At 33.9% G+C, this 21,404-nt stretch overlaps 1 pseudogene; it reads left to right on the top strand.

Moving 5' to 3' along the window:
• Positions 1–13,738: 13,738 nt before the first annotated feature.
• On the top strand, positions 13,739–13,857 carry LOC120595223 (uncharacterized; annotated as a pseudogene).
• Positions 13,858–21,404: the final 7,547 nt, after the last annotated feature.

The raw sequence follows: 21,404 nt of genomic DNA, 5'->3' as shown, positions 1-21,404 counted from the left end.
ACTTTCCAGATAGAGCAAGGTCATTAGAATGCTTTAACTCCACTTACAGTCTCCTGTCTTTTATTATCTATGACTTAGGTTTTATTTCTTTACGTATAGCAAACTCAAGGAAACATTATAATTATTTTGTATGTTCACATATATAATTAAATATTATATAAATGCATCTAATATTTATTTTAGATTTATTTGCGTTACTTTTGATTCTATCACACAACTCTGTGCTTTTGTCTGGGATAACATTCCTTCTGCCTAAAGAATTTCTTTTAGAATATTTTAGAGCAAATCTGTTGCCAATGAACTCTCTTAGTCTCTGTTTTTTGGGAAATGTTTTCATTTTGTGTTTTATTTCAAGAATATTTTTGTGATGTACAGAATTGTAGGTTTCAGCACTTTAAAAGATGTAATCCCATTGTCTTCTATTATTTTTACTGAGAAGTAAGCTGTGAGTAATACTGTTGCTTTATTAAAGGCAGAACTTTTTATGAGAATTCTAAAATACTTTTTCTTATCTTTGCTTCTCTGCAGTTTTATTATGATGTCACTAGGTATGGTTTTTGCTGTATATATCTTGACTTGCACTTACTGAATTTCCAGAATCTATGCTTTAATGTCTTTTATAAGTTTGGAAAATAATCAGCTACCATTGTCAAATATTTCTCTTATTTTATTTTTCCTCTCCTTTTGGTGGTCCCAATTTACACATAGGTTAGGCTTTCTATATTAAAAATTTGGGGGGGCTTTAATTCCAGTTCAATAATTCCCTCTTCTGCTATGTCTAATCTGCAATTGGAGCAATTTATTATTGAGTTCCAAATTCAAGTTATTGCATAGTTTAGTTCTATAATTTTGATTAGGTTTCTAAATATATTTCAATTATTTGATGAAATTCTCTAAATTCTAATCAAATTTATGCCTTAGAACATATTATATATCTTGAACATATTAATCAACAGTATTTTAAAGACTGAAAACTCCAATACTTAGATCATTTTAGCGTCCCTCTAATGGATAATTGTGAGCTCCAAATTTAATTCCACAGAATGATGAGAAAACCAAAATCTTTGCTGTGGTTTGCAGGGCTTTCTCCTTAGCTTCATAGCCTGTATTTCATGCAGCTTCAGTTGTTGGAAAATGAATTGAGAGGAAAATTACTGAGTAGTAGATTAATTTCTTTGCACCTCTATCCTCTACAATATTGGCATTTGAAATCTTGGCTGTCTTGGCATCCATAGATTTTAGCTTTTTGTCTTTACGGTCCCTGAGGCTTCTTTAGGCTCTACTGGCTTTTATGACTCATAATCCTCAGCCTCTTAACCCAATCACAAAAATTCGCAATTATCTAGAGGAGAAAAGAAGCTCATGGTTTGTTGTCTAAATTTTCTTTTTTTTTTCTTTTTCCTTTTCTTTTTTTTAAAAAAATGATCTTGAACCCATAAGTCCTGGCTACTTAAAGCAACTCTCCAATGCTGTAGATATTGTTTCTACATTACTCATTTTTTTCCCTCATAATTATTATCAGCGGAGCATACTTAATCTATCCAAAATTACTCCAGTAAATGCAGATGTGGAAATTCTCCAGTAGTTTTTGTATGAGAGAGCATAGGGGATAAATATAAATGTTTTACTACTTTATGGGTACGTCCCTCTGTTTCAACTTGGCATATGATTAATAGTTTGGTTGGATATCAAATTCTAGAATGCAAATAACTTTTCAGAATTTTAAGGGCTTCATTGTTATTTATCTTTTATGGATTTTGATGAGACATTTGAAATCATTCTGACTTCTGAACTTTTGTACATAACCTGTTTATTCTTTCTAGAGGCTTCTAGAATATTTTTCTTCATTTTAGTGTTCTGAAATTTTATAAGGAAGTGCTTTTATGTTCGTCTGTTTTCACCTATTTTGAATCATATCTTTGATTTTTACCCCTTTGTTTTTCACTGTTCTCTTTGGGGGAATTCCAGTTATTTGGAGCTTATATTCTAGAATAAACAAAAGTAAGATTATTTGTTCAATCTGCCATCTTTACCACATATCCTTGCATATTTCTTAAAGTTTCTTTCTATATATTTTGTGCTTTTTTTGTGATTATAGATATTTTTATCGTAATTTATAGCTGCTTATTTTTAGTATAGAAGAAGCTTCTTAGGCCTATGTCATTTTATTTCTATGTTTTTGTCTATTTTTAACTTTGTGGATACTCTTTCTTCACTTGATTTTCTTGAATTTTTCATGTATAAAATTCATTAATCCTTCCTATTATTTATATTTGTTATTTTGTTTTTTTGGTGAATTCCATTAATTACACTTTGAGTACCAGGTTAAATTCTAGTAATGAATTCTAGCATTTTTGTTATATTACTGTTAGTGGGAATAATTCAAGGATTTTGTTATTAAGCATGATTAATTACATTTTTCCAGAAGTTCATTTTCAAGAATGAGTTTTCACTTGTATAAATTCATTTCAATAATTATGAAAATTATCTGGGTTTTTTTTAGCCATCATTATGTGGGATTATAAAATATATTTGGTAATACTGAAATATTCTGGAATTAACTATTTTTGGTTACAGTGCATTATCTATATGAAATAGTCTTCATTGTGTTGATGAATGCTTTAATACCTTTACGTGTATAATTTTGGATATTGTTTGTACTTTATTCATTATTTCTTCATAATTATTATCAGTGAGAACATTCTTGGTCTATCAAAAATTATTTGGTTCTGTTCTATCAAAAGTGATTTGATATAGTGCTTATTTTTGGAGACTTTCTGTGCCAGGTTTGGATATTTGGATAGTATTCTCTTAGAATAATTGGTAAGTTTTCTTTCTTTGTCTTTACTCTTGAAAAGTAGATCTTTATTTCTTGATTAATCAATGTAAGATATTGATTTACTAGGTAAAATGAAATTTTTCATGTTCTATTTGGCTTCATCTCTTTCCCCTCCTCTCCTCTCAACTTCTGGCATCCATATTTATATTGGGGAGGATAATATTTATATTCTACTCTATAAATTTCATGGCTTAAATTTAAAAATCAAAAATGAGTAAACAGCTTTTTATGACATTAATATATGTGAGTATTATTCACTATAGGACTAACTATTGTGCCAATTATTAATAAATCTCATCATTAAAATAAATTACATTCAACTTGTGCTACCTGAATTAGACTCTTCCAATTATCAAGGTCCAATTTTTCTTTTTTGTTTGTTTGTGTTTTCTTTTGTTTTGTTTATAGCACTTATATTCATAATCACCAAAACTTAAAAATAAGTTTAACATCTCTGAATTGGTGAAAGGATAAACAAATTGTGGCACATTCATACAATGAAATACAACTTAAAAATGTAAAGGAACAAACCTGATACACACACAAAAGTATATTAATCTCAAAAGCATTATGCCAAGTGAAAAAATCCAGTTGCAAAAAGGCTAGATGTTGTTTGATTCCATTTATGTGATATTCTGGAAAAGGTAAAAACTATAGGGCCAGAAATTAGATCAGTGATCGCCAGGAATTAAGAATGAGGGAATAGGAATGGAGGAATTTGGGGAATGATGGAAATACTCTATAGCTTGCGTATGTTTATTACAGGACTGTATAGGCTTCTCAAACACCCCCCCTCCAACTATATATCTAAAAATGATGAATTTTACTGTGCGAAAAATAGACCTCAATAAAACTCACTTAAAACAAAAATGTTGTTGGAAGAGAAATATCTGTAGAAACAGCACAGTATCTGACTAGTGTTTTGTAGAAAATTAAGAAAGAAAATACCCCTAAATGGAGTTAACTGCATATAGAGAAACTAAAATATAAATTCTATTTTTTATAAGAATTCAATACCAGAAAAAAACAAAGCATTAAAAAGTAATCGAAAATCAGATTTCTGTTTCTTATCCCAAATCTCAAAGTTTTCTCCTAGTTTCCTATATATTTTAATTAATATGTGGCATCCCTTGTGTATAATAATAAATAAATTAAAATCTTTCTTATATGAAAGCAATTTTTCTATCTTCTTAGCAAGTAAAAAATTACATTACAATTTAATTATTAATTTATAGATAACATTCAACTATTCACAATGGGTACACTTTTCCTGTCTCTTCAGAAAGTATTCTAGAATCTAGAAGAATCTAGATCAATTGATTCTTCACTTCCTGCCCTTTGTCACTGCCCATATTCACTATGTCCTATTTCTAATAAAACTACCTATTCAACTGAGAGCAGTATCAATACCTTTATAAAACACAAGAACACAATATTATAGATTATTAGGACTGAAATAGACTTCAAATAACCTAGTTTATTTCCTTATTTTGCACATCCCAGTTTGTCAGTTTAAACTATGCACATTAGGGTATAGGAAATTCAGGAGGATGTGGGGATCCTATCTGTGTAATGGACTGTGATAATGACCATGTGACATATGAGCTGGAGACTCAGAAATAATTGGTGTAGATTTTGAAGATTAATATACATATCAGTGGATGGGGCAAAGCCAGAGTGAAACTAATGTTAACACCCTGATTTTTACTTCCAAGCTCATTTGCCGTGAGATATAGTTATTATTTAAAAAGAAAACAAGAATTTTTATTTAGGTATTTGCCTAAAATCCTTCTATCTTTTTTTACCTGTTGACTCCTACTCATCTTCAAGTCTGAGCTTAAATTCCTGAGGCCATTCTTCCTGCCCTGGGATCAAATCAAGCTTCTTTCCTGTACTTTGTCATAGCACATAGCTTGATTTTAGTTTGTTTGTTTGTTTGTTTTTTTATGCATCTTCCACTCAAATATAATCTCTTTAGGAAAAAGGACAGTGTCTTTCTTGGTAACCACTCTTTACCCAGCACTTGATTCTGTGTCTTGTTCAGGATAAGTGTACAACAAATGTTTAATTTTCCATTAGGAGATTGCTGGTCACACTGCAGAAATAATTTGTGCTTATTTTTATTTAGGTATATTACCCAGATCTATTACTCTGTGGAATATTCCATATTGGGCTCCTCTGAGAAGATCCTAATTTGATCAGTGCCCTTGGGAAAACTGGACAGAGGCTCTACCAGAAGCTCCCATCATATCCTTGTCATTGCGAGCAGCTGGACAAACACCAAAATCTCCTTTCTGATATTCCACTCAGACCATCTCCTATCTTTCTGAAGCACTGACTTTAGTGAACATACTGACCTCATCATCACCTCCCATCCAGTAGTCCTTTTATATTCTGAATGTCCATCAACTACTCCTTTTCCTTCTTTATTCTAGTTAGACCCATTATTACATGACTCATTATTATAATCACTCCTTGAAAATAGCTTCAACCTGCTTGCGCCTCTCTTCCTCCATTGTGCTCATGTGATAAAATATTGCACTAGGAGAGGGCCGAACATATCTTCAAGCCTACTCCCTTCAGGCAAACAGTGCTTCAGTAAATTCGTACAACATTGTTGATGTGTTTCACTTTGAATTCAGAAACAAAAGTTAAATGTATACCGTACAATGCCCAACAACTGTACCAAATTGTCTTTAACTATGAATTACTAGTGAATCAGTAATTTTATTAAGATATATCATTTTCCTGATAAATTTTTAGGAATTCTGCTCATCATGAATTAAATTCTCTGCATGTAATTTCTATTACTTATTGTTTATAGTACTGTTAAGATTATTTCTGTCTCATTGCACACTTTTATTTTCTTCTGAATATTTGTCTTTCCAGTGCAGCTTTTGTGTTTTCTTTAATTTTCTTGAGAATGTAAAAGAATTGTCTAAGATATTCTTTTGTTTGTAGAGGTAATTTTAATTGTATTGTGAACAAAAAAGGGGCTCTGCAGAAAGTAACCTCACAGGATGATTTGATCATGAATTCCAAACTGTGCAGGTCCTGGTAAATAGTCACACACAGGCATATAACTTATTTTATTTTATTTTATTTTATTTTATTTATGTCATTTCATTTTATATTTATTTTAATAATTTTTTATTTTTCAATTACAGTTGGCATACAATATTATATTAGTTTCAGGTGTACAACACAGTGATTAGACATTTATATAACCTAATTTATAAAGTGATCACACCAATAAATCTACTACATATCTGACACCATAAGTAGTTATTACTATATTATTGACTATATTCCTTATGCTGTCCTTTAAATTCTCATGCTTATTTTGTAACTAACAATTTGTACTTTGTAATCCTTTCCCCTTTTTCTTCTATCTCCGTCAAACTTCCTCCCATCTGGCAGCCATCAAAATGTTCTCTGTATCTGTTTTTGTTTTGTTTGTTTTTGTTCTTCAGATTCCACATGTAAGTGAAATCATATGGCATTTGTCTTTCTCTGTCAAACTTAGTTCACTTAGCATAATACCTTCTAGGTTTCTCCATGTTGTAGCAGTTGGCAAGATTTCATTTTTTTTATGGCTGAGTAATATTCCATTGTCTTTATGTTCCGCCTCTTCTTTACCCATTTATCCATTGATGGACACCCAGGTTGCCTCCATATCTTGGCTGTCATAAATAATGTTGCAATGAACTTATGGATAACATGTCCCTTTGAAGTAGTTTAGGTTTCTTCAGATAAATACCCAGAAGTGGGATTATTGAGTCCTTCTTTGTCTCTTGCTCTAGCCTTTGTTTTAAAGTCTATTTTGTCTGGTGTAAGTAGTGCTATCACAGCTTTTGTTTGTTTGTTTTCATTTTCATGAAATATCTTTTTTTATCCCTTTAATTGCAGTCTGTGTGTGCCTTTCTATCTGAAGTGAGTCTCTTGTAGGCAACATGTGTAAGAGTCTTGTTTTCTTATCCATTCAGCCACCCTATGTCTTTTAATTAGAGCATTAAATCCATTTACATTTAAAATAATTATTGATAGATTTGTAATTATTATTATTCATATTTTTGCTCTTTTTTCCTTCTTCTTAAAGAGGTCCCTCTAACATTTCCTATAATACTAGTTTGATGGTGATGAACTCCTTTAGCTTTTTCTTGCTTGGGAAGCTCTTTATCTGTCCTTTGATTCTAAATGAGAGCTTTGCTGGGTAGAGTAATCTTAGTTGTAGGTCCTTGCTTTTCATCACTTTGAATATTTCATGCCAATCTCTTCTGGCCTGCAAAGTTTCTGATGAAAATCAGTCTTCCAGGAGCTCCCTTGTAGATAACGATTGTGAGTCTCTGTCTTTAACCTTTGGCATTTTAATTATGCCATGTCTTGATGTTGGCCTCTTTGGGTTCATCTTGTTTGGGACTCTTTGTGCTTCCTGAGCTTGTTTTCCTTCGCCAGGTTAAGGAAGTTTTTGTTATTATTTCTTCACATAGGTTTTCAATTCCTTGCTCTATCTCTTCTCCTTCTGGTACCACTATGATGCAAATGTTTGTATGCTTGATGTTGTCCCAGAGTCCCCTTAAACATATTTTTGGATTCTTCTTTTCTTGTTGTTGTTCTGATTGAGTTTTTTCTGCTACCTTATTTTCCAGATCTCTGATTTGATACTCTGCTTCATTGAGTCCACTATTGATTCTTCCTAAGGTATTCTTCATTTCAGTTATTGTATTCTCCATTTCTGACTGGTTCTTTTTTATGTTTTTTTTAATCTCCATTTTTGTTTTCTATCTCTTTGTTAAAGTTCTCACTGAGTTCATCTACTCTTCCCCTAAGTTCATTGAGCATCCTTATAACCAGTGTTTTGAACTCTGCATCTGGTAGATTGCTTGTCTCCATTTTGTTTAGTTCTTTTTCTAGAGCTTTGTTCTTTTCTTTTATTTGAGACATGTTTCTTTGTCTCCCTATTTTGGCTGCCTTCTTGTGTCTATGTATGAGGCAGAGCTGCTATGTATCCTGGTCTTAGTAGAGTAGCCATATGTAGTAGGTGTCCTGTGAGGCCCAGTGGCACAGTATCCCTGGTCATCTGAGCCAGGTGCTGTAGCTATGTTCCTTATTGTGGGTGAGTGTACCCTTCTGTAGTAGCTAAGCGTTGGTTGCTCTTTGCATGTCAGTGGAGGGACTGATCCATGGGTTGATTGGTTGTGAGTAGTGGCTGGTGACTATAGTGAAGGAGCTATTGTGCAGGGGCTGATTCTCTGGAGCATGATTCGCTTTAGTAGGGCTCTGGTACCTTCCCAGTCCACTTTTTGGGTGTGTCATCCTTAGAAGTGGCCCTGGGTAGTGCTCTGGCTAAGTTCGCATTTGGCCACAGGGCATGCCAGCCAAAGGGCCCCAGCCTCTGCCCTGCCCAAAGCCACCTGTCATGAGCCACCAAGCAATCCCCAGATGGCTGCCACCTGCACAGGGCTTGGTGGTGCCTGAAGAGGCCAAGCCATGTACTGAGGCCGGTTTTCACTAGTGCTGGGCCTGGGCCACTTAGAAAGAAGTATGGGGCATGCTGAGGCCAGATGCTGCTAGTTTAGGTTTTGTGAACTTTTGAGAGATTTCAGGAAAGTTTGCACCATCAGCCAAGATAGGCCATTTATATGGAAACATCACTGGAAGCAGCTTGGGTGGGCTTGCAGGTTGTCCTGTAGTTTAGTAATAATTTTGATGTGGTCGTGAGGGAAGCCAAGCACAGTGTTTACCTACTCTGCCATATTTTAGTAAGTGGTTTATTTTTGCCTTAAGCAAGCCCTGTCTATTGTCCTTGCATATCTACTTAACCCACCTTTGAAGTAAGCATAACCACCCACAAGAAAGCGCACAGTCTTGTTAACTATTTTGTAATCCAATCCCTGCCTTGCTTTCTCCCACCCTCATGTAATCTTCCTTACATCCCCTTCTTAATTTCAAATGTGTAAAAGAAACCTCGAAACTGTCATTCTTCGGAGCATTTGAGATCTTGCTTCCTGGCAATCCATTTTGGTTCAAATAAATTCATAAAAATTCTCTACAGGTTTGGATATTTCTTACATTGACAGTATGTTCTTCATTTTTTATTTGTTTGATTTTTTTGTTGCTGTTCGTTTTTTGTTTTATTATTTTCCTTTGATTTTTAAAGATTTAAATAGTCTGTGTGGAGTTGTTTGCATTTAACTGAGTGAAGGGGATTTGCCCTAAGATGAAACATAAGGATTTCCTTTGCATCATTCACCTATCACCTCAGCACTGTTCAGAGCATTTCATGGAACTAAAGAATGGAGATTTATACTTTCACTTAGGCAGGATCACTGCATACGGTTGAATAGCTCATGAACTGCACAAGAATACCCGGCTGTGGGTATGAGTGGGAATGGAAATGATGCTCTGCTTAACAGGTCCTGTGCCCCAGTGTGGAATGGTGTCTTCCTAGAGGAAGAGACTCCCTTTCCTCACAGAGACATCAGCTGTGTGTCTACAGAGCAGCCTACCTGCTGGAAAATATTAGTAATCAGAAGGGACCTTCTTCGTGCTCCCACAAACATAAACCCCTGCCTATCAACATCTCTGTGTGTGTAACTGTCTTCTCTCTCTGAGCCACCCACGCTAGGCTCTTAAAGCTGGCTTTTCTAATACCATCCAGCAATTTCTCCGTCTCTTGCATCATAAATTATTTCCTCACCATCAGAACAATCCCATCAGCATTCAAACATGTTGTAATTTCTTCCATCTAAATAAAAGTCTCCCTTGTCCCTACCTGCTGCTCCATGTACTGCTTGCTCTGTATCTCTGCTCTCCAGTCAGAGCATAACTCCTCAGCAGGGCAGAACGTTCTTCTCTCCAACATTAACTTGGAGAGCTCCCTCATGTTCTTCAGACCTCTGTTCAAATTTACTTTCTCAATGAGGCCCTCCCTAACTGCCTTCTTTTAAATTGCTGTCTCCTCCTTGGCACTATCTCTCTTTCTTAAATTGATTTTCTCTATAACACTTAACTATCCGATATATTGTAAATGTTGTTTAGTTTCAACTATCTAAGACATGGAGCTAGATAAAACTATATATAAGCATTTTCTAGAGCATGCCCCCAAACCTTTATTTCAGCAAGATTAAAAGGGGTATTTTGTCACAGAGCTAGGTTTACTACTAAGGTAATGAAGCTTAAGAGTCAGGACCCCTCCCTGTACAAACCACTGAGAATATTGGGAGCTGCCAAGAGTTGTAGAGTGTTCTAGTTACATGAGGAAAAAGGTTGCCACCGGTAACATTTCTAAGGAAGCATTTCTGGTATATTGCCACAGAAAGCTCAGAAGAAAAGAGATACGAATCTCTGGGAACTTTAAAGTGACTTTAAATAAATATATACTATGTCCTTAACTCTATTTTATTTTGTATTTTTTTCCATAAAGAAGGCTCCCAAACTGTAAAAGTTTCAGGCTCCACAAAACCTAGATTCAGCACTGTGTGGTTTACTAAACACAGAATGAAACAGAATGAAACAGGTTTCTTTGATGTGGAATTTTGGAAGCACTTACCACACAAATTTGTAATGTAAATCTCTTGGAGAAAGTTGAGATATGCAGTTTTTTCCAAATGTGCACATTTGTTTTTTTATAAAGCATCTTAAGCAATCAATATCCTGTGGAAAATACTTAGGGAAGCTTTGCTCTGGCCCCTTGCCCCCTCGTTTTGCTTCCTATCCCATTTCCATCCAAAAGGATGAGCGCTTCTTCAACAGCTTTCAGCAAACCACTGGAAATGACTGGAGCGTCACTTCATAATGAATTTTATATTTAAAGGAAATATGAAGTAGATTCTTTCTAAGTTTGAGCCTCCTATGTTTATCATGACTCTGGATGAAATGAGAAAACTTAAAACTTTGAATACAATGTAATCTGCCCATTTTAACCCTTATCTGTCTCTCATCGATGAAGGTGATTATAGTTACTTTCCTGAAATGAAGAGTACATGTGTCATTATATTTTTAGATTTAATCTACATTTTCAAATTCTACTGCCCACTGGGAGTTGACAGTAACCTAAAATAGTAACCTGAATGACATCTCAGAGATATTTCAATGCAATTGCCGAATGGAAGCTATTATAATCCTCCAAGAATAATTTTTAAATAGTTTCAAAATATTTTAAATTGCTAAATATAAAAAAGAACTGGCTTTTCATAATAGAATTAAACTAGGTGAGACTCACCTAGTAGACAATAAATTAAGCCGTTCAAAAATCTGTGTTAGAAGAAAAAGTGTCTTATATGGTGAAAGTTAAATTGTACCTTATCCACACCAGGTGGCATTTTAAATAATATTTTCCGTGCGAAACTCAATGATGAGTGTGTGTGTGTGTGTGTGTGTGTGTGTGTGTGTGTGTGTGTGTTGGCGAGAATCACATCTGTCTTTATATTTGGCTTTCTTCTGATGTACCATCCATTTTTTTCTAAATTTTCATTTTAGTTCTATCACATTTACAGCATCTGCATTCACAAGATTACTCACTTCCCTAGCTCAGATTTCATGGCATTTAACAACTATAATTATACTTTTCAAGTGCTGTACCAATCTTCAGTATTACATTCACTGGCAGGGACATTAGCTTTCAAAAATGCTGAAAAGCTCGTGGAAGTTTCATTTGTAAAAATGGGACATACTTAATTTTGATGACAGTTATCTTGTTCATAACTATACTAAAAAGATCAATCTCATTAAAAGTGTATTTCAACTGGCAAATCTAAATATAACTTACTAAATTCTATTATCAAATTGTAGAAATAGTCTTAGATATGAATTACCTAGAGTTTAAAGAGGAGAGATGTTAAAAATAAAATTCCCTTACTTTTTGGGTAAATATTGTTCAAGATTCAAGGATAGGGTGAAGATTCGTCTGGGTTTTCCCCTTACAGTCCCAGTTTATGCCTATTGTTTTAGCTTAATTATTGCTATCATCCTCCAGTCTCAAAAGATTTTTGGTATGAGTGGTAAATTATATAGTCGCCCTGTTTATAGATTATCTACTAAATCTGGGATGATTTGATCTAAGTCATTCAGTTCTTTCTACCACTTCCAATTCCTGCTATGCTACAAAGCTTGGATGGATTTGTAATAATAAGTGAGAAAAATATGGTTGTTTAGTAAGAACAATTGAAATTTAAATCATGTGACTCTTCCAGTTTTTGTTGTTGCAAATTTGATCTAATGATAATATCTCAGCACTAACAGAACTAGTGTGTGATAAAGACCATTAAGTAGTTTATAGTTTTCCTCCTTGCAAAATAACTTCCTTGATTAATGGATAGGATTCTTAGGATAATGTGTCATGATTTACTTTTCCATTTTATTTATTATGTATTTTTAACATATAGAAATGTAAAACATAATATTTAAATGGTTCATATTCTCACTAACTGGATTACTCATACCCATTAATATTTAAATATATCCAACCCCTCACCCTTTTACTGCATCACACACACATAAAATTTTACTTTTATGTATGGTATATTTATCTATTATTGTATAACGAATTACTGTATAACATGTTAGCAGATTAAAACACAAACTTTTATGATTTCTCGGTTTCTGTGGGGCAGGAATTCAGTTGTGGCTTAGTTGGGTGGTTGTGGCTCAGGATCTCTCATAAGGATACAGTCAAGCTATAGGCCAGAGCTGCAGTCATCTGAAGGCCTGACTATGGCTGTAGGATTTATTTCCAAGACGGTTTGCTCACATGGCTATTAGCTAGAGGCCTCAGTTCTTTGCTGATTGCTGGCAGTAGGCCTTTGTTTCTTGCCATGAGGCCCCTTCCTAGGGCTGCTTGACTTCAAGCTATGCAAGTGGAATTCCAGAGAGCAAGTGATCCAAGAGATCCAAGAAGAAAGCTGAAAAATGTCTTTTGTTATCTAGTCTCAGACATTACACACCATCACTTCTGTCCTGGTCTATTCATTAGAAGTGATTCACAAATCCAGTCCACATTCAAGGGGAGGGAAATTAATCTAGGCCTCTTGAAGTGAGGAGTATCAAAGAATTTGTGGACATGTTTTAAAACCACCACACATGGTAAAAATGTAGGAAGCTAGTGTAAAGTGGAAGCACTGGAAAGTATAAATCATTGCTGAAAAAAGGATCTAAACAAATGGAGAGATATTCACCAATTGGATACTCAATACTGTTAGGATGTTAATTCGCTCTAAATTTATTTATGTATTCTGTGCTATTACAACAAAACCCAAGCAGTCTTTCTTGTAAAAATTGACAAGATGAGTCCTAAATTAATATGGAAGTGCAAAGGGCATGGAACAGTAAGACAATCCTGAAGAAAACTAGAAAACATACATTAAGACATTTCAAGATTTACTATGTAGTTATGATATTAATTAACAACACAAGAGCGTTTGGGGCATGAGGATGGACAAGTAATTCAATGAAACAGAACAAAAAGTTTAGAAAGAGACACTATAATGTCAGTTGACTCTTGGCAGAAGTGCCAAGCAATTTAAAGGGCAAAGTCCTAAACTGGAAACAATCAAATGGCTATCAAAAGGAGAATGGATTAACAAATCATGATATATTCATACTCTGGAATCCTAATCGGCAATAAAAGCAACAAAATGTTGATATATGCGAAAGCATGAATAGATCTATAATACATTTTGCTGAGCAAAAGAAGCCAGAAGTAAGTAAATACATATACATATTCCCATTTAAATGAAGTAAAGAACAGGCAAAACTAATCTATGAGAAAAATCAAAATAGTGGTTACCATTGGGAGACAGTATAAATAGGGAAAGAACATCAGGAAACTTTCTGGGAATGTTTTATAACATGATCTACTTGGTGTTTATATGAGCATATGCAGAAATAAAAATGCTTTGAATCTACGGCCATGCCATCCTGAGCGTGCCCGATCTCGTCTGATCTTGGAAGCGAAGCAGAGTCAGGCCTGGTTACTACTTGGATAGGAGACCACTTAGGAAGACTAGGTGCTGTAGACGAAAAAAAAAATGCACTGAACTTTACACAAAACAGTTACACTTTTTTTTCATATGGGATTCATTCTACAACTAAAAAGAGGCAGAATAAAAAATTTGCAGTTTCTACTAAGGTACCAAAGTATTATAGAATCTGCATACTAAAAGATGTGCCAGATCAAAGAGCAGAATTTACAAAAAAAAGTTCAAATTAGTTTTACAACTTTTAGACTCCTGAGCAAAATCAAGACAAAATGTATTGTACACAGAAGAAACTGCACTGTTTTCATTTGACGGGTTATGAGATGTGAGAATGTTTACCATAAATCAAATGTACAGCACGCAAGAGGAGGCAGCTGGCTTGCCATGTTTTAAATCCCACCTGAGATGGCAAGAAGACCCCAAAGGTGAAAAGGAGCAGGAAGGAAGGATAAATATTCCTAGTCTTCTCTACAGTGTGAAGCTCACCATCTATAGGCCTTATATCTGAGAAAGAATTATTTGTTTTGAATAAAGATTAATGTGTTGCTTAATATCTTGAATTTGGCACCTTGTGAATTTCTGAATTGAGACTGTGGCTTATGTTTTAAAATGACTCTTAAGACTATTATCTAACAGCAGAAAAGTCACAGAACCAGCTGAGTTTTCATTGCATAGGGAGGGGAAGTTCCCTCTACTAAATATAGTTTGCCGGGAAGAGGAAACTAAAAATAAAGTTGTGTTTTCGTTACATCATACATGTTGTGCCTATTAAACTTCCAGTTATATTCATATTCCATGGAATTAAGATGCATATTTTGAAGAATATGGATATACATTTTTCCAGTTTTTAAGAGGGGGATAAAATTAATGATTCTGGAAGACATACTGCATTGTATCTGCAGTTTTAATTATGTGGCTTCCCTTTTAATCATTGATATGGAAAAAGCTAAGAAAGGAATGCTTATCAACTTTATAGTGGATAACTGCTCAGAGGAATACCTCACATAATGTGGATTTTAAATCTAGTTAAACAAAATCAAAGACAATATCAGAGATGATGATAGAAATTTCTTAAGTTGTCTTGATTTCCACTCCAGCTCCTACAGGCATTTCTACCAAATGTTTAATGAATCATGAATCCAATTCCCACCATCCTCTGTGGTTTGCAGAACCAAACTATGGCACCAAAAATGAACCTTGGTTGCATGACTAGCCTATGAATCATAGCTTGTTAACCCAGATCACAGGAGGTTATAATAATAATCAGGCTACACCTGGATTATACTGTGCTTTGTATTCCAATGCTTCAGAAGAGTATTATTACCCACTTGAAAAATATCCCATTGAGCATGATTACAATTATGACATATCTGAAAAGGTTGAGTTAAACTTTGGTATTTAGCACAGTGAAGTCTAAAAAGAAAGCTAGTGCTATTATTTTGAAGTTAACAGGAAATAGACTCTATCTTTTTCACTTTAGAAGCACACAAAAAAGGATGTGTCAGCTTTCTAACAATTAAAGCAATCTAGCAACAGATTGGTCTTTCCTGTGGGTTGTTGAGAACTGTCACTGAGAATACTTAGTGAGTTAATTGCCACTTTTCAGAAAGTTCGTAAATGGAATTGACTTATTGATCGAAATTCATCTGAATTTCTTCATAATGCTGATAATATTACTCCATGAGTTTATAAATTTTCTTCATCAGTTCCCCAAAGCAAAGGTAAACGAAGTTTAGAAAATAGAAAAAATAGGAAGACAATTTTTAAAAATATATTCTTACCACTCAAAAATAATCAATTCCAGTAATTTATCTATTTATATATTTTTAAGCATATTTCTATATCTCAATGTTTATGTTTTCTCCCTAGATTTTAACTATCATCGATATTTTTCATGCTATTGCTAATTTGAACATATTTTTATTCATGTAAATGTTCTAAAATGTATCAGTTTTTTCTACCTGAGAATTTAGGTTGTTTCCAATTATGTACTAATTATAAGTAATACTGTGCTAAGCAATTTTGTTTATAAAGGTTGTGTGTGTGCACGTGCACATGTGTAGGCATTTTTTCTCCTATTTATTATTTTGCCTTATAATAGATTTCCATAAATAACTATTGAGTTAAAGGGATTTAGTTTTGTGAGACTTAAAATACGCTGACAAATTGCTTCATAGATTTTTCTAATTTTCACTGCTACCAGCAATGTGAGAGAATGAATTTATCATGAAATTTGCTTCAGCTTTCACTGTGCATATTTGCATGCTTTTTTAAACCAATGTTTGAGCATTTCTTCATATATCAGTTATCTAGCTAGTTTTTAAATTATGTATATATTCAAGACTTTTGATCATTTATTTGAGGTCCTAGGGCTTCAAAACATATATGATTATGTGCTATAATATAGTGAATACAGTCTGTGGACCTTTAGCAGCTCCACGTCCACTACAGAACTATCAAAGATATTATGACCCTTTTTTTTTTTTATTAAAGCCTTTTGTTTTGTTTTGTTTTGTTTTTAGTTAAGGGTAGTAGCTTTCATCCAACTCTCAAAGCAGCTTGTGAAAATGAAGGTTAAGAACCGTTAATATAAAAATTGTATTTGTATTTTCTGTAAATGTTTTCTGAAAATAATTTTTCTTTTTGTTTGCTTTTTAATTTCAAATATGCTTATTTTGTTGGATTTTTTAAAATGTAGTCATATGTTTTCATTTCATATGACTTCTTCTATTGCTTCTAAAATAAGAATGCCTTTGTTTCACCAATTTATATTCTTCCAATTTAAAAATTCACTCTTACATGTAAGTTACCTGAAGACATATGGAAATTGTATCAGTAAGTTTGTTACAAGTTTTCTGTTTAATGTTGGTGGAATAATTCATTAAATGGTTTATCTTCTAAAAGTGCTTCACTTATATTTAGGATGTATTGGAAGGATCTTCCACATTTTATTTTCTACTAAAATATCAGTAACTTTATCACCTAATAATCCTGTTGTATCAGTTGATCCTTACTTTATCAATACTACTGTTCCTTTTATTCAACTTTATGCCGGATAACAAGTAGTGCAATTTGATACCCTCAATTTAAGTAATGATATTTATAAAATTATTATTATGAACCCAAATAAAATATGATTTCTTTCCTTGAATTTCTTTTCTATAATTTCCATCGAAGGGGCATACTATTAAAGGAGATGCAATGCACTCAATTAAGTAACAAGTAATTACCATTTTTGGAGAATTTTCAATATCATAATTTAGTATGTAATGAATATCCCTGAGAAGGAGGTTTATTGGGTCTATATGAAAGCACTGTTCTCAGGATGTGTGCTGTGGGTAGCTGCGTATCATGCAAATATAGTCACATGTTTAGCATCATTGATAATTACAAGGCCTTAATTGGGAAAATGAACTGCACGGTAGCTTAGAATGGCAAAAACAAGCATTTTGAAACAAATGGTAGACACAATAAGTGGCATCAGTTTTGTACTTCAACTATCAGCCACATTTTCATACCTGTTCAAATATTTTATTCAAAGCCCTGATGTGTAACTTTTTGTTCCATCCTAGAGCAGAGTCATCATCTCCTCTGTTAGGGTCTGAACTCCTGGAGGCAGGGAAAATGGCTCTTCTGTCTTACTTGTGCCGTACCTATGCCACTATTATGTACATTCAAATGATCGCTTCCTCAGGATGGTGACAGCTAAGAGGGATGGAACAAAATTGTAAGGAAAATTGAAGATTTTCTTAATATAACTGAATACTAAGACTCTGAGATGAGCAATGAAACAAGAATCTCCAGTTGAGAATGGATAGCTGATCAATACCCCTGTCTCCAACCATGGAGATTCTTTTCTCTTGCTAAATCTTCTACCATTGGCCAGCTATGTTTTACCAGGAGGATATTCTCTCATTTTTGTCAACTCTGGAAGACTAGGGTTTAATTTATGGACGAAATCCCTTGGTTTTCCTTTCAAGAGTCTGTTTTTTTTTTATTTTATTTTTTCCCATTATAGCACTGGATTCACCCTTGTTTAGTTTTTTCAATCCTGGCCTCTAGAGTCAACTGCCCCCAAATTACAATTTAGTATCTTAACCTCACTTTACAGAGGAGGGAATCCTGAAACTCAGAGAGATTAAATGACTTGGTTGAGGGTAAAAAATGATTCATCTTGAATGTGAAATAGAAACCAATTCTTTTGATCATATTTCATGGATTTCTTACCATGTGACTATGCCATCTGTTTTCGGCTGATTCAGTCTTCTCTTTTTCTTCATATTCTCTAGCAGGAATGTGCCATCGATCAGTTTTCAGTGACAATACCATTTCTTTTTACCTGTAATACTGTCTTGTACTTCAATACATCTTTGAATGTTTCCTATGTTCGGTGTGTTTTTTTTTTGTTTGTATGTTTGTTTTTTGATTACTTGACTTCATTTTGTTTTTACACTGCATTCACAATTTTATGTAAGTATTCTACTCTTAATAGTCTTTCTATTTTTAAAAATTTATTTTGCTCTATAATTGTCATCTTTTGCCTTTATTTATCTTTATTATAAAATTTGATTCTTCTTTCAAAATATCTTTTATGTTTAGCCGTCTTACCCTTTTCATACTCATTAGTGAAGTGCCTAAATCACCACAAACCTCATCACTTTCAGTCCATCCTGCACACCACCAGACTAATCTTTTGAAATGCACATTTTATCATTTTACTCTTCTACTCAAAGTCTATATTTCATAATGATAACTGCTAAAAGGTGAACAGAGATGTAAACATATTTTCAAATTCAATTCTGGCAACATTTATGGAAGAAACAGTGATGATAAAACAAAACAAAACAGCTAACGAGCCTTCTACACAAAAGTGAAAACCTATGCCATGGGATATGGTCCAGGTGGAGTGACAGGAGAAGTGACAGGACCAAGATGGAAAATGGAAACAACTCCACATGGCTCCAAGGATCCTTCCCCAAGACATACATCAGGCATGAGAATACTGGTTACAAAATGCCCAGCAGACCCCATCAGTCTTCCTCTATGTCCCATAATGTCTCTGGGATGACATACAATAAACTGTTGCATCTCCACCAACACTCCTAATACATGTATATATTCAGAAAGTAAAATCCTGAAAAAACGCTTAGGGGTGAAGGAAATAAGAGACCTTGGTGTGGAACACGGCATCTCAGCTCGTAAAATTCTCATAAGCGGAGCACTGCAGGATGGGTAGGGACAGTTGGTAGTGCATTGTGGATTTTGCAGTGTATCTTAGCATATTATAGAGCAGGACACTGGAATTAGGAGGGAACCCATCACTTTATAGCATTATTGCACTTGAAGAAAGCTGGTAGGTAACTGGGATTTGCACTAATAGCTGAAAGAGCATCCTGTTATTTAGCTTTAGATTTGAGAAGAGGTTCGAATAAGCACTCTATGTGAACACAAGTTATCCTGGAATTACAGCTTTGGAAAATATAAAGTGAAGAGAGCTCTTTTTCCTCTATGAGAAGGAATAAACAGAACAAGGAGACTCTGGGAAAAGTATTATAAGACTGCAGAATGGGAACATTGTCTTGAAAACAGAGGAAGAGTGAATTTCAGCAAAGGATTTACTTCAGAACCCAAAGCAACTTTGATGAAACTACCATTTTCTATAGGATACAAGAAGAATGTTTTCTATGAAACAGAAAAACATTTTGGGAAGAAGACAGTAGGACTAGATGAAAATGTAGAGTGACGAGATAAATGATTTCAAGAAACCTAAAATGCAATAGCAGTGATTAATAAAAGGCAGGAAAGACACTGAAAAATTAAGTTAAATTAATTATTGACTTGAAGGATGAACTTGACAGGATCTCCCAAAAGAAGAGAATAAGACAAACACAAAATAATTACATCTCAATAAAACTAAAAACAAAAAACCAAAAAAAAAACAAACCCAACAACAACAACAAAAAAACCCCACAAAGAAAACCTGTTAAAAATACATATTAAGCCATTTACTTATTTTTAAATTTTTTATTTTTTTCTCTCACAAGAATATGTCTTTGAGGTTAGAAATCTCTTTTTATTTTACACACTTAACATTTAGAACAATGAATAGCCTAATGTTAACACTTATAAGTATTTATTGACTGAAGAGAAAACCTCAGATATATAAGGACCCATACAATAAATTATCTTTGATCCATATTGCACATTTTGTGTTAAGCACATTGAAACTGACAAAAGGATGACTCAAAATAATGAAGGATACTGTGCAAAAGACTTTGCAGCTTGTCCCTTTCTTGGTTTGGTTTCTGTGACAGAGATTTGTGTGCAGTAGGTATCCCATGAGCTCTGCTGCTTCCTTTCCCTTCCTCTCTTGCAATTAATCTTCATCAATGGACTGTGAGTGACAGTGACATGTGTTACTTCTGGGAGGAGAAATTTAAGAGCCATTGTACTCCCTCCATCTTCATCTCCCATGTTGTGATCATGAGGCCACATGTTTTAGATGTCAGAGCTAAAGATCTGCACCATGCTTTATACTAATGAGAAATAAACCTTAATTGTGTTATACAACTAAGATTCTGATGGCTTAGAAAGCTGTAGCAGTTAGCCTTAATAGAAGCAAATTCTATAATGCAGTTGGTTTATAAGATTTTTAGCTTCCACAAGTTAAAAGTGAAGATTGTGCTTTGCATACTTTTTTAAGCTATTATACATTTGCTGCTTTTTCTTTTTTGGTACCGAAAAAGGTACATCTTGAGATTTATCTTTCAATGCAGAGGTCAAATAAAATTTTGTATCTTCATTGTTGACCATTTAAAACAATAATACTGTTCTATTACTGAACTTGTTAACTATGGCTAAGCAGCATTCCACCTGGGAGATTTCTAGGAGAAATAGTAGCCTTTTTATTCTGCTCTCTTCTTTCTCGAAAATTTGAACTGCATAGAACACCATAATACCCATTTCCATTGCCAAATAACTTTAGTAATGATTTTATGCGTCTTAGAAAATAATAACACTGAATCAACTGAAACATTTTGTAATTGCAAGATTAATAAACTATCTGATAGATATTTTTGTTATCAAGTTCAGTACATACCCACATTTATCAGCCTTTTTATGTGCTCTAATATTCTAGTGTGGGGGCCAGCAATGTTTTTCTATAAAGGGCAAAAATGTAAATATTTTCAGCATTTTGGTGAAATTATAGTGCTAAATATTTTCAGCACTATATTTTCAGCATAGTCACTCTTACAACTACTCAATTCTGCCATTGTAGCATGAAAGCAACTATAGACAATACCTTAATGAATGAGTGTGTCTGTGTTCCAGTAAAACTTTATTTATAGAAACGATGACTATAGTTTGTCAACCCTTGTTGGAGAGGAATACAGGATACTCCTCTTTGTTACAATGTTTTATTCTTGGTAGTAATTTTCATCTAAGTGTCCAGAATATCCCAGGAGAAGGATGGTGAGTATGTAAGTCAGGGTTCTGTAAGAGAAACAGGAACAGTAGGATTTTATGTAAACATACGCACATACACAGGCGATTCTTGCTGTTCACTGTACTTATGTGTCTCTACAAAC

This window comes from Pteropus medius, unplaced genomic scaffold (genome assembly GCF_902729225.1).
Source record: "Pteropus medius unplaced genomic scaffold, Ma_sr-lr_union100, whole genome shotgun sequence".
In the NCBI taxonomy this organism is placed as follows: domain Eukaryota; kingdom Metazoa; phylum Chordata; class Mammalia; order Chiroptera; family Pteropodidae; genus Pteropus; species Pteropus medius.
The sequence above is the reverse complement of the archived record's forward strand: the minus strand, read 5'-3'. Positions and strand labels throughout refer to the sequence as shown.